This window comes from Cryptomeria japonica, chromosome 7, assembly GCF_030272615.1.
Source record: "Cryptomeria japonica chromosome 7, Sugi_1.0, whole genome shotgun sequence".
In the NCBI taxonomy this organism is placed as follows: domain Eukaryota; kingdom Viridiplantae; phylum Streptophyta; class Pinopsida; order Cupressales; family Cupressaceae; genus Cryptomeria; species Cryptomeria japonica.
Genome location: NC_081411.1, coordinates 850,219,896 through 850,231,282, shown reverse-complemented (window position 1 = coordinate 850,231,282; position 11,387 = coordinate 850,219,896). Strand labels below are relative to the sequence as shown.

The window sequence follows — 11,387 nt, the reverse complement described above, 5'->3', positions numbered from 1 at the left end:
ATTTTTCATGGGAGAGAGGTTTGAACCTCTTAATATTTATACTGTCACATTCTAAGATGAGAGTGTTTAGGTAAGGATCATATTTGGATTTTGAAGACTTCATAGATGATGGCTAAGAAAGATCTTATTTCTGATGCAACTATAATAGTTAGTTTTTAGAGACAGAGATTTTAAGATGACTACTATTTTTGCAACCTAAGATGTTGTGGATAAGGCACGTTTAGCCATAGGTATTACCGGCATGCATAGACAAATACTTACCCATTATGAGCTATCAAAACTATTGGAAATGCACCCATAACAAAACTTCTTACTATAGCCAAATCGAAACATAATTTCATGGAAAGATTTGAAAGCTCTATGCTTATAAGAATTCATGCGTGCTACTGCTATAAAAATGAGAAAAGTTTTTTTAAAATTGAAATTGTTTTGGGAATACTCTTGCATTGCCTCCTTCCTTGTTCTCTTGTCTCTCCCTAATCTCCCCCTTTTTTTCTATTTTTTTTTCTCACCTAGAACCCCCCTCCCATCTGCACCTTTTTTTTGCTTTTTTACAAAATGAATTTTTCTTTTTCTTCTTCTTGTCACTGCCTCCCAAGATGTGTCTGTTTGAATATAAAAAATTTCTATTGAGAGGGGTAGCTCCACTCCACTTTGTAATAGCATACATTAATTCTTATTTATATTGGTCTTTAATTTGATTTTCCATTATTTCAATAATGGTCAATGTTTAAATTTTGTCACTGATTTCAACATATAATTATTAACATTTCTTTTAATTTCAATGCCTAATTATAAAATGGAATAATAGTATCTCAAAAGCGTAATTTTTTCACTTACAATTAAGAAAGAACTTATTCATTTTCTGAAATAAATTATACTAATGTAATGAATTCAATTATCTATTTTAAGAAAATAATCAATCAAATTAATGACTAAGTGTATGTGTGTGTTCCATCACTACTAACCATTTTTTACTATTAGGATACAATTTCCCTGACAACGTTCTCTTGTAATAATACTATTTTTTCTAATGTACACATAGAAACAATAGGAAATGTTAGTTCCAATTAGTACTACAATATAAAAATCAATAATTAAATTTCCTCATAATTCCAAATAAGAATTCGAGGATTCAATTCCAATAAATATTTTTGAACTATAAATAATACAATTTTGAATAAATGTAACTATATTAACTTGCAATTTTACCTTTGTGACTATTAGAAATTAAGTAAAATTAAAATTATTAATTATTTTGTATTTTGTTTTAAAATATTTTAAATTATAAAGTTTTCGTGAAAATATTTAGCTCTTATTAAGAAAACCAAGGAGATTAAAATGAAAAAACACAACCTTTTTTGGCAATTCTTATAGAAATATTCTCCAATATCTTGTAATGGATTTTCAAGTCCAAACAATTTCACCTATACAGTTTTGTATAAAATGGTTTCTTCTTTTGGTTCCTTCCTTCAAACTACCCACTTTCCATAGATTAGATTGTTCAAGTTATGGTGTTGGTTGCATAACTTGCAATGATAATCTTTAACTATTATCAATACAAGGTTAGGCTATAGCTCATTGAATAAAAAAATTAGAAATCATCAAATCATGATAATTTAATATGTGACCCTAGATGTAAGTGGAATATTGCAAGAAAAACCCACACCATAAGAGCGAGGATCTGGTGTCTCTTAATCTTAATTATAAAATACATATACAACATACTTCTCTCCTCAAATTAATAGTATTTCGGCAACTCCTATGTGCCTATAAATCAACCCATGTGATTACTATCTCATCCTCCAATTTATAGAGAAATGAGAGAGGATAACCACAACTAGTTTGAGAAAAAATATGCAAATAAAACCTTGCATGAAGCGTATCTTTGAATAATAGTAAATCACAATATTGGACAACACCTTTAACTTATGCTAGAAGATCCTAGATGAAAAAACCTATAATGCATCATCATAAAGACATCAAAATTACATTTATCAATAGCAAATAATAGTCATCATAGCTTCTATTAACATTTAGAAAAATGCACATTGTATCTTATATCTTGTAGTCATAGCAAAGAAAAATATAATAAGGTTGACCATTGCATAGGGAATGAGGTAATACATTTCCACACCCCAACATAAAAAATATTTTAAAGATGTTCCTAAAACTCACATTGCTAAAATTTAGATAACAAAGATGAGTCAAAAAAATATATCCAATTTATAACTACATAGATATAATCATACATATTAAATAAAAATATAATTTAAGATAGATATAGAATCACAATAATTATTTTGTAAAAGTTTAGAATCATGTTAAACCAAAAAGAAATAGAATTAATAAATTTATAATCCATCAACAAAAACGTAATGTAATCAAATATTAAAAAGTGTGCACATCATCCCCTTTAGAGAAGCCAAATACCCCAACATCCTCATTTTTTTTATTTACTTCAGAAATATTGTACTAGCAAGCATTTGTAAACTTATTTTTCAGATGTGCAACTCATTCTCAAGTGAAATAGGAAAGTCATATAACTCGCTTTGAAAGAACGATACATGAATTGACAATTCAAAAGCACTAGGCATTATATTGGACATACATTGATTAAAAAACTTTTATTACTTGTAAATTTTTTTAATATGGAAATAGTTAAGTCTTTAGGATGCACCAATACATAAGTTTGATGTATGAAGGTAACTTATACATTGGTGTGTCCTAGAAGCTGGATAGACATTTTTCTTCAATATCACTCAAATTTTATTTGAGCACTACATAAAATTAGATTTTTTACATTTCTAAAAATTAGAAAAATACAAGCTATAGAAAATTCAACCATTTCTTCCAAAAGATACATCTAATTAAAATGTGGCTACCAAAATTTGACGATACTATTAAACCATGTCACAAATCCCAAAACAATATACTAGTGCTGAAAGACAGATTGGAGCCTACACATTTGATTTACTTGTAAGTTTTGTTATTTATGGAATGCGTGTCCTTTCTTTTTGAGCGATAATATCGTGCAAAGAACCTTATAAGAAGGAATCCCTAAAATAGACAAGGAATAAAGCTACCATAAACAAATCATCTTAAATGCTTCGCCCAAAAGCGGGATCTTCATGCATAATCTAGTTGCCCGCCCGTTGGTTCGGTCCTCACACAGCCATCATAAACATATCTTCATTTACAGACATGGATTTAACTTTGTAAGAATCCCAGATTGGCCCAAAAGCTGGAATCCCTTCTCCTCTGCATTTCTTCACAACGTCTCGACTACCCACCGGATTGCTTGTCACAATAACAACTTGGGCGCTCCAATCTCTCACTACTTTCACTGTCAATTCCACCACATTTGGGCGCCCTGAAACAGCCGTATCATGAACAATCATATTTTCAGAAGGGTAACTCTCGATCTTTCTAACAATCTCGTCTCGAAAATTTCTCTGTATGGATTTCGTCACCCAAATGAAATACACGTCTGCACGAGAGCGCTGCAGCATGAAAGACAGAAAAACGCCAATGCCGGATCCTGTAGCCACCACCACCACTTTCTCATACATGTTTACTAGATAAGGCAATCCTGCAAAATGAATACAGCGAGTATACAAGAATTTCGGTGGATCAGAAACCAGTTCTGTGGTAAAATCTCCAACTTCTCCCGCCAGCATCAAATTCTCATCTTTCCCGTCGGAGATTATTCCGAAGGCGTGCCAATCTGAGAGAGGAGATCTGCTAATCCGGTCAAGCAAGCCGGGATTTACTCCGCCGCCAAATTTTATCAAACTAGCTTGTGCGGATGGCACCGACACCTGGACAGCGACCTTTCTGACAGTCAGCCATGGAAAGATTATGAGCAAGGTGATGAGTAATGTAAAAATGAAATCGTGTTTCTTTACAAGATCCAAGAAACGTAATTTGTATGCCCGCTTTGTTGGATTGTATGATGCAGTGAGAATGACAAAGCCCAGAGCAATGCAAGGGCTATCCAGCCGGCAAAACGGTGGGTTTCTTCGAAGAAATTGTGATGGACATGGGGACCAGTGGAAATGCCGCCGCCGAACTTATGAACAGAAGTCCCAGAATGGCGGCTGCGACGCCAATTATAACACTACTTGTTAATTCCCTCTGGCTGAGAATTTGTACGAGGGAGTAAATCAGCCACATAATGGACGAAATCCCACAACCGCTATGGATTCCTCCTAAGCACTGAAGAAGAGAAGTGGCGGCAGTCTTGAGTGGGATTGCAACCCACGACCTGCCCAACATTTTGACGGCGACCCAGAATAGGATCCTCAGAAAAACTTCACTTCTGCACAGCACCAGGGCTAAAATGTTGCTCACTGAGAATAAAGCTGCTTCTTTTTCAGCATATGGAAAATGGCCTGTGGCTGCCAAAATGAGTTCAGTAAAATTTAATGCAAAAGTTGTGATGAAATGTAAAATTTTATAGATTGTAAATAGGCCCTGATCCAACATTATCACTGAAAGACGTGTCTCTGCGTTTTTTGGGTTAGGCGGCGCCCTTTTTGTTTCTTCCAAGACTTGTGGAGCGCCGAAACCGATTTGGCGCTCCAAATCTGACGCGCTGCCATTTTCGATGTCTGATATATTGAAGCTGCTCAAATGGCTATCTGATCTTTCTGTGCTGAAATTTGTATTGGTTTCCCCTGAGGTTGTATCCTCCATGCTTTTATCACACAAGCGTTATCACTTCTGTGATAAAATGGAAGATGTTTATGTTTTAGATCCTTGTCTCACAGAGAAAATATACTTGTGCTCCTTTCATGACCCCGATTTCTTCGGTTTTCAGTATTCAGGTCTGAAAAGCGATGTTTACTGTACAGATGGCGAGTTTACGCGCAATGCCGACATTTTATAAATTGTTTCGATGTCATATGATCGGTGGATTCTCATTGATCGTGAAAACTTCATCAGCAAGAAGAAACAAAACGACGAAATTGTAGCGGCGGGTTTCGATACGCTGTCGTCTGCTGACATGACATGTCATCTTTCATGGAGCAATTTCAGAGATCCGCGAAGAACAGTCACACGCTTCCTTATGAGTTTTGAGTGTGTGTTACGAGTCGCCATTGACGTTCCAGGAAAAAGGAATATGGGTGATTTGATGTGGTCCTTTGGAGATTCTTATAATGTATTAAGGTGTATTAGTATAAGACCAGGCTTAACTATATGCCCGTTTCCTAATGTATACTATCATATTCTAAGATAAGAGTGTTCAGTTAAGGCTCATATTTGTATTTTAATGATTTCATAGATGATGACTAAGCCAGATCTTATTTCTGATGATGCAACTATAATAGTTGAGTTTTAGAGACGGAGATTTTCAGACGACTGCTATTTTTGCAACTTAAGATGTTGATAAGGAATTTTAGTCAGAGGTATTACAGATATATCTATTCTGGTTTCAAAATGGCAGTACGGATTGACTAACACGTATGTTAGTCTTGGTTTTACACGTCCAATTTTACAATAAACGATTACAATTGACTAACCTATCGCTAACACACTGCACAAAAGATCTGTTTTGGAGCCAAAATAGCTTCAACCAGATATTACTGGCATGCCTAGACAATTACTTACGCATTAAGAACTGTCAAAACTGTTGGAAATGCACCCATAACAGGACTTCTTACTATGGCGAAACGGAAACATAATTTCATACAAAGAATCAAACTTAAAGCAAATATTTGAAAGCTCTATGCTTATAAGAATTCATGCATGCTACTGATATAATTTGAGAAAAGTTTTCTTTTAAGATATATCTAGCTGGAACTAATCTAGAACTTGTGGTCTAATAGAAGTTTTGAACTTTAGAAGCGTCTGATCCCAGAGACTCCACGAGGATAGCAGTAGTAATCGCCATTAGATCATGCATGCGAGTTGGGGTACATGGGTAAAGGAAAGAGACACGTCTCATAACCAGCAAATAAATCAAAGGGGTAAACCTACTCATATTATTGTGTAGGTTCATAATGCATGTAAGACATGGTTCAAGATTTTGTCATTAACCATCATTAAATGCACAGCACAACTATTGTTGTAAGAGATATTGTGACATTAGCTCGACCTTTATTAAATTTTGGGTAGAATAAATAAAAATAAGAATAACGGATCTTTATTGTCTGAAATGGCTATATGATGTGAAGAATTTATTTATACATCTTATCTTATATTTGAAATCTTCGAAGGATTATGACTAAGAGATTTCATGCTTACTGTATACTAATAATACATAAATGCATAAGATGAAAATCCATTTGAATTCCAATTTTTTTTTCCTATTGAGATTCTTTTGGGAATACTCTTACATTATCTCTTTCCTTGTTCCCCTCCCTTTTTTCTTAATTTTGTTTTTCTCACCTAGAACCCCCCTTTCATCTATACAATTTTTTTTTCCTAAAATCAGTTTTCCTTTCCCTATGCTTGTCAATGGCCACCAAGATGTGTTTGTTTGATTATGATTTTTTTTTCTAGTTTGTGTAGAGCAAGGGATTTGTTACCTCTAAGATGATAGATCTCAGAGAACAAACCAACCACTACTACCTCACTTAAACTGGCACTAAAGGTGAGTTGGAGATAAAAAAATATAATGAATAAACAACCACTAAACTAACATATTTAAATTACAAAATATTAAAAAATATAACAGAACAAAGGAATTCTAATTATCACATAAATACATAAATAGAAAACAAATTATACTAGAAATCATGGGTTGTTGATGCTAGTGCACCGCAAGGATGTCTACACACTACTCTATTGTCTGTATGGACAAAAACCAAAAAACATGCTAGAAGTATTCCCAAAATTCGCCCTTAGCCACATAGAACCTATTCACCACCTGCACACATAGAGACGGGGGAAAATGTTGGGGCTATATAGGGATTTACCTCAGTCAAAACCCCTCTTTGGTGTTTCCACCACCATGGATAGCTAGCAGATATATTAGATAAAAAAGATTATTGTAATACAAACTAACCTTGCTTAATAGAGGAAAACCCCTATTATATAAGATGCAAGATAAATGATAAACACAATAGAAACAAATCTCATTTAATGGAGAAAAACCCCTATTGCAATAGATGCAAGGAAAATGATAAAATGATAGATTTAATGCACCTAGACAATAGATACTGTTTATGGTAAAAATGGGAACAACATTGAAAGACTAAATGAATTCAACCGCAAAACCCTAGCCTAACAACAACAAAGATCCACCATAACATATGAAGATTACCTAAGACAATGCAAATCAAATAAAATCACAAAGATTATACCATCACATGTCCAATAGGGCTTGGATCTCCATTCTTCCTATCTCCATTGATCTTGCTTGATATATTTGCTTTCAGATTTTATGTGTGCACAAGAGCTCAACAAAGAATGAAAATGTGGTTGTAAGTAGACTTGATCGCATATGAAAGTTTGAAAGCGTAGTTGGGAGTTGATAATGAAGGAAGCATCTCCTTATATAGAAGACACTATAAGAAAATGGAGGGATAAGATTAAGAGGTGTAAACGATAAACTATCGGCTAAGATTAGAGGGTAGGTAGAGAAAATAAGGAAACAATGAGAGGGTGGGTAGTGTAGGAATTAAGAGATGAATGACATGTGTCATGAGTAGAAAAGGTTAATGAATTAATTAAATAAATAAAGATTTATTTAATTAATAGAAGAAGTAGGATCAATTAAATAAATAAAATATTTATTTAATTTAGGAAAAAGGATAATTTAAATAAATAAAAGTATTTATTTAAAAGAGAAATAAGGCTAGAACAGGACAATTTTAGGTGTCTACATTTTGCCCCTCTTTGAGACAATGTAGTTTGTTGCGCTGTTTCAAAGAAGATAAGATGAACTGATACAAAGTTGCCCCAAGATGGGAATGATATACCTCCTTGAGAGATTGAATGAAAAATGTCTGAAAAGATCGCAGACAATCTCTCGATAAGAAAGAAAGGCTAGAATGGATTGACCGGATAGGATAGAGTGACATAGTCACGGGATAAAGAAGACTGGTTGGGGAGACTAGGGCTAGGGAAGTCTATAAGATAGACTACGAGGGGAAATATCCTCATTGTCATCCACACACCTAAGAGATCAGAGAGAGAAGAGAGCAGTCAGCAATCAGCAACGATGACATTGGTACATAGATTTGATCATGTTCGCCAATTTCAGAGGCCAACAGATGCACGTGAGCCAGTAAGTACCACAAAACCTCCTTGTACTTTGTTGCATTAATTGTTGTCATAAATGCATGTCAAGTAGTGTAATAAATGCGCTTTAGGTAGGTCTAGAAAAATGTCAACCAAGGGGAAAAATGTTAAGGCACGTCTGTGTTGGTGTTAGGTGCGTCTGGGTAGGATAGGCATGTCTGTGTTAGTGTCAGGTGCATCTATGATTGTAATAGCGTTTGTGTCAGATGTGAGCGTGTCTGTGTATTTCAAGCGCGTTTGTGAAGGACAAGCACGTCTGTGCAGAGCAGTGACATGTCTATGTGTGTCAGGCGCGTCTGTGTAGAGTAGGTGCATTTAGGAAGGATGCAAGCACTTTTGTGTCATGAATGCGTGTTTATGTCTTCAAGGTCGAATCGGTAGTTCTGTGATAAACATACACTATCGATTGGATAAGCTACTGAGAGGATACACTCAAGCAGGTCCTCTAGGGGAGATTGGGATAGTAGATAGGGCTAGGATTGACAATTCTATGATAGAACATACGTTGCCAATCAAGAAACTACTCAAGAGGATACACTCAATAAGAGGCCCTAGGATAGGATATATCGATGCACTTTGTGATGAACAAAGAGTACCAAAGAAATTGACAATTTTGTGATAGAACATACGTTGTCAATTGGTTTAGGCTGAAATTAACAATTTTGTGATAGAACATACGTTGTCAATTGGATAAGTTACTCAAGAGGATATACTCAAGTAGGTGCCCTAAAGATAGGATAAAAGCAACACTTTGTGATGAACAGGGAATGCTACTAGGATAGAAAGTAGCACTTTGTGTTGAACAGGGAGTACCATTAGGATAGGAAGCAACACTTTGTGATGAACAAGGAGTACCACTAGGACATAGTATCATATGATAGATATAAGCACTAAGATCTAAAAAGAAGCACTTTGTGATGAACAAGGAATGCCACTAGGATTGACACAGTTGATTTTCTTGACTACAGGAGGACCTACTGATGCTGGAGTCACCGGAGAGTTTCCCTTCGACTCAGAGTTTGCAAGCATAGATGACATTCGAGGATAGAGCAGCTGTTGAGGCCATGGGCTTGTGATACATTATGTATGTGCTTGAGTTTCGAGCAAACATGGGACTGTTGACTGCATTAGCTAAGAGATGGCACTCAAAGACATGTACGTTTCATTTACCGATGGGTGAGATGACAGTCACCTTGGAGGATGTATATAGGATACTGAGGATACCGATCATTGGGGAGTTAATTCCTTACGATCGAGAGGGAGACAGGGATGCACTGATACAAGTGTTCTAGGATCCAGGACTAGAGATGAGGGTTGGACACGTGGCTTGGGACACCATGACAACTATAGGATTGGTGCTATAGGTGGTGCTACCAGGAGTGATCAATGGGTTCCTTTGTCCGGACAGGGCAACACAAGGGTTGGTTGTGGGATGGGGGAGGACTCTGGAGATATTGGTGACTGAGCACACCAGATTTGCATGGGGGTCATGTCTGTTGGCACACTTGTACTATGAGCTGCATCAGTTTGTGTATCACGGATCAACAAGATTGGGATGCAAAGTGACACTGTTGCAGGTGTGGGCATACAAGCATCTACCAGTTACATGACCAATACATTTCAGAGGCAAAGGACATGGGAATAGCTATGTACATTTATATGATATGATTACATCACAGCCATGGATTGGGAGACTGGAGTATTGGCGCAGGGTGATTGATGAGGTAGACAGTGTGGTATGGAGGTCATACCGGGACTATGAGGAGTGGGAGGATGACGTAGTGAAGCTACCATATGTATTCTGGAGTAGGTATCTGATAGGGAGGACACCGTATATCATTGAGAGGCAGTTGATTGACAGGGTATGAAGGTAGTTCGACATGATAGAGCGGATGCCACTGGGGTCAGGGATGTATGCACAAACAGTGAGGGATTAGGTGCATTTGGGGCCATTATTATCTTATGATCAGGTAGTGACACAACTACAGGAGATGGTTCCCATGCCTTGGGACATATGGGAAGATATGGAGGATGCAGGGATGGATACAAATTGCACTACATATTGGGTAGAGCATCCGTTTCCACGGCTGATGGATCCGAGGGAGTCGATAGAGGGAGACGGTGGAGGTGATGAAGATGATAGTGGAGATGGAAGAGGTAGGGATCAACAATGGAGGTGGGCTGTAGTTCTAGAGAGGAGAGTGGCTCAGAGGAGAGATGGCAGAGAGGAGAGAAAAGCTCAGCAGGATCATGTAGTGAGGGGTAGAGGTGGATTGTAGTTACAGGTGCTAGTAGCACAAGTTCCCAGACTGGTATAGGCTCCTAGACAGGTACAGGGATGGGGACAGGGATAGGGACAGGGATAGGAGCAGCCACAGGAGAAGCCACAAGGATAGGGTGAGGGGAGAGAGGAGGAGGATGAGCTACTATCCTTGAGGGAGATCTGCTAGGGACAGACAAATGAAATCCAGGATCCAGAGTGGGATACAACTAGACTCAGGAGATGATTGAGGGACACTGAGCGAGAGAGATCAAGCTATTCAATGCTATAAGGAGGTTGAGACAACACTGAGGGTGGGCAGGTAGGCAACAGAGGACACAGGGGCCAGATACGCCTATGTTCTATGGGCAGGGGAGGAGATAGCCTACTGGAGAGACCTGTATTATGGAGTTCTGCCACCAGATCAGCGAGCTAGGACATTTCAGAGACCATTGTGGACTACAACGACCACTAGAGGGAGAGATAGGAGACACGCGTCTGGTGGTGGGGTCATGGATCCTCCACCACAACCAGATAGAGGAGGCAGGAGAGATGATCTTGGGGTGGGGACTTCCAGGGCTTAGGCTCTGTCAAAGCCAACTGGCTCTAAGGGAGGGAGTTCTTCATAGCCTTAGAGGGCTCCCTATGTATCAGTTTTTGTACCATTTTTGTATGATGATGTAGACACCTTCAGGTGATTGTAGCCATATGTATTTTGACATCATTGTATCATGACACTTATGATTTTGATATATATATGAGATGATTCATCCTTGCGGAAGCTATATGCATGTGTACCTATGTGATGTTTCTATGTGTTAATACATGATTTCTATGTGTTGCTTATGATATGAATGCAAATATGTACATGATGCAA

At 37.3% G+C, this 11,387-nt stretch overlaps 1 pseudogene; it reads right to left on the bottom strand.

Annotated features, from left to right (window-relative positions):
- Nucleotides 1–3,086: 3,086 nt before the first annotated feature.
- Nucleotides 3,087–4,698, bottom strand: LOC131039568 (adenylate-forming reductase 03009-like; annotated as a pseudogene).
- Between the last annotated feature and the right edge of the window lie 6,689 nt (nucleotides 4,699–11,387).